The following is a 3624-nucleotide window of genomic DNA, read 5'->3' as shown; positions in this document are numbered from 1 at the left end:
GATCATACTATGAATACCATCTATAATGGTATTCTGGTGTCAGTTTAGAACTATATCTTATTTGGTGTCTATATAGGTCTGTATCATTAGATTGCATAGCCTTCTGCCGTATGGTCTGTATCATTAGATTGCATAGCCTTCTGCCATATGGATGTACAAAATTTATTTAATTCCTTGTCACTGGACATTTTTGTTTTACTAACATTTAAACATTGTAAACAACATCTTTTTACCTCTATCTCTGGTATAGTTACTTCCTTAGGATAAAGGTCTAAACATGGGATTACAAGGTTTAAGCGATTACCAGCATTGTTAAGGCTTTACAACGCTGTCTTTAAGCTGTATGGTTACCTCTCGCTTCCATACAAATCCCTCTGCATAGCCAGTGCCCAGGCTGCAGCTTTCAGCACAGGTGGAGCCAGGAGGCCTGCCTTTAGGCGGCTGAGCAGCTGCGGCATGACCTGGAATTCAAGCATTCTCTGGGCACCACCCTGGCAATCTGGAATCTCCTTTTCTTGAGGGATATTTTCACCAGAAATCCAGATGGCAGCAATCCCTCTGCCATATCTGAGAATTTGTTCTGGTTCAAGGACTATTTTAGTTTTAAACTTCTGGAAAATTTTATCTTCCCTGGATTCATGTTTTGCCATGGAATCCAATTCCTCCTCAGGCCCTCACCGAGGGCCCGTAATCTCTGAGTTATCTTCCTTTTTCAAAAGTTTAATCTCATCTTCTGCTTCTATTACAATTTCAAATTCTGGGAAAAGGAAATTGTGGTCTGGAACTGCATGGTCCAAACCACCTGATTGCGTCCAGGGCTGCGCGTGTCCCAGCCTCCGGTCGCGAGTCGGAAGCGCCTCCCTGCAGTAACGTGCCTTGTGACAGCTGGAGCACGTTTTGGAGCCGAAATAGCCACAGACCCTGCAGAGATGGGCACCAGACTGGAGCTGGAGGCACGCGGCTTCTCCTGTCTCTCAGGGAGGCTCCTCAGGAAGTGGCTCACGTGAGTAAAAGTCATTTTTCCTAGGTGGCTGAGTCATAAAAACCCGCGGGCGGGCGCGGCGCGGCAGCAGAGGCGGCGGCGGCGGCGGGGGAAGGCGCGGCCCCTGCAGCGCGAGGGCGAGCGCGGCCCCCGGCGCCCGGCGCCCGGCCCCCAGCCCCGCCCGCCCTGCAGTGCCGCCGCTCGCCGCCCCGCCGCCGCCTCCGCGGAGCCCAGCTGCGCACATCCCGCCCGGCCGCCTCCGAGGGACGCAGGGGAGCGGGCGCGGGGCCAGCGCCGGCTCCGACCGCCGCCCGCCGCCCCGCTGGAAGGCGACAGTCTCAAGACGTTTTTCTATCTTATGAAAGAGAAGCAGAAAAATGTAACATACTGAAAGTTTGAGGCCATCAGCTTTGCAGGGCAAACTTGTAAATTTCCATGAAACCTCTTTTCAGGGTCAGGACTACAAAGGGATTTGTATGTTGTGGTGGTGAAGTGGAGGGGGAAAGGGAGACTATTAAATCTACTTTTGATATTTTGGCATTGCATTCCTTTTGTAATTCTAATGCATGAAATAAAAAATTATTTTTTAATTCCACTGGAAATGACGTCAGTCCTTCAGCATCTCCAAGAATACTTGACATTTGTTTCAACCACTGACTGGTTACCTATTCTGATCCTTAGCTCTTCCCCTTGTTCTCCCAACCCTAGGCCCTCATTGCAAACATTTTGGCAGTCACACCCTCTGGGTAAGAGCAATGGTAAATTGGAAGCGAGTTCTGATTTTGAACAGGATGCTAACATGGTATCAGCGCGACAGCTTGCAATGGATGATCTGGTGATGCTGGGAGGACAGAGAGGAGGGGCTGGACACTGGAGGGGGAGAGGTTACCTCATTCACTCAGCTGTCCAGGTCAGAGATGAGCCGTCTAGGGTGGCAGCACTTGGCCAGCACATTCCAGTTGATGCTTCATTCACATTACACGTTTTCTTAAGACTCACAGGTGGCCAGGTAAGGGAAGAGGTGAAACTCAGTAATCTAAAGCTCTACCTAGCAGACATTATGCAATACGGAGAAAGCGGCCTAAAGAAGGGTTAGACACAATGTCACAGTCCCCATATGGCCTAAACACTGGCAGTACGGGAAGACTGGCTGGTGCTTCTCCTCTCCTTCCTCCATGTGTCACCACACAAACAAACAAGCAAGCCTCTAGGCTAGGGTCTGAATTATGGAGCAGGGCCATCATGGGTTTGTAGGCCTCAAATCTGATTGGAATGAGGGCCAGAGTTAAGGTCAAGCCATTGTCAGGCAGGCTGTGGAGAGGATGGCGCAGCACGTGGACCACAAGTTAGCTGGCGTCTCCAGTTTCCACTAACCGCGACTGTGTCTTTTGTAGTGGCTGGGATCCAGCTTGCCAACCTCAATGCCAGCCTTAGAAGTTATGTTTGTACCACCGGTACCCTACTTGGGCAACTCTGGAGTTGGTAACGTGGCTGCTAGGTTCTTAAAATTTGACCTAGACCTCATGGGTGGGGGGGGCGTGCATGCAGATGTATTTTTTACTTCCCTTCTCTCCTCATACTCCCTTTTAAATTTACCCCCATATTTACCATTTTCAATGTTCTTCATTCTTTTGTGTATACCTGAGTTTCACTCTGGTTTCATTTTCTTTTAGCCTAAAGAATTTCTAATGATTCTGGTCACCAATTCCACTGTGTATGTGTGTTGGGGGGAGAGGTTTCCCACACCACCGCCAAGCAACTCTCCGATACCGGCTCAGTATCCTACAATTCAACTCAATTCTGACACTATCTACCCAGAGACAGTATCTATTTATCTCTATCTTGCACTATCTGTCCCGCCTTCTCCACTAAAGATGCCAATGGCAAGTCCAGGCTGTCACCTGTGCTTCTGACTATAGATTGAGGGTTCCAACAACTGCCTCCTTGGGTTTGATTAATTTCCTAGAGTGGCTCAGAGAAACATTTTACTTACTAGATTACTAGTTTATTATAAAAGGATATAACTCAGGAACAGCCAGATGGAAGAAATGCATAGGGCAAGATATGAGGAAAGGACATGGAGTTTCCATTCTCTCTCCAGGTGAGCCACTGTCCCCAAATATCCACATGTTCACCAACCTGGAAGCTCTCCAAACCTTGTCTTTTTGGGTTTTCATGGAGGTTTTATTACATAGGCATGATTGATTAAATCATTGGCCATTGGCACTTGATTCAACCTCCAGCTCCTCTCCCCTCCCTGGGAGTCAGGAGTGTGGAATTGAAAGTTCCCAAAAGTCACCTCATTGACATAACAAGACACCTTTATCACTCTCATCACCTAGGAAATTCCAAGGGTTTTAGGAGCTCTGTGCCAGAAATGTGGACAAAGACCAAATATATATTTCTTATTATAAATCACAATATCACAATTTCTTTAACGTCTTATAATGCAGGTCTGCTGGTGATAGATTCATTTTGTTTATCTGGAAATATCTTCATTTCACTCTCATTTTTGAAGAAGATTTTTACTGGATATAGAATTCTAGGTTGACTTTATTTTGGCAATTTCTAGATGTCATTCATTGTCTTCTGGTTTGCACTATCTATAATGGGAAGTCAACAGACTTCATGTCTTTCTCCTA

The 3624-nt window shown here is 47.2% G+C and overlaps 1 pseudogene; it reads right to left on the bottom strand.

The window, feature by feature from the left end:
* Window positions 1-312: 312 nt before the first annotated feature.
* Window positions 313-1226, bottom strand: LOC101407347 (uS5 assembly chaperone PDCD2 pseudogene; annotated as a pseudogene).
* Between the last annotated feature and the right edge of the window lie 2398 nt (window positions 1227-3624).

The sequence above is a fragment of the Ceratotherium simum genome, chromosome 13 (assembly GCF_057802395.1).
Source record: "Ceratotherium simum simum isolate JZ-2026a chromosome 13, ASM5780239v1, whole genome shotgun sequence".
Lineage (NCBI taxonomy): Eukaryota > Metazoa > Chordata > Mammalia > Perissodactyla > Rhinocerotidae > Ceratotherium > Ceratotherium simum.
The sequence above is the reverse complement of the archived record's forward strand: the minus strand, read 5'-3'. Positions and strand labels throughout refer to the sequence as shown.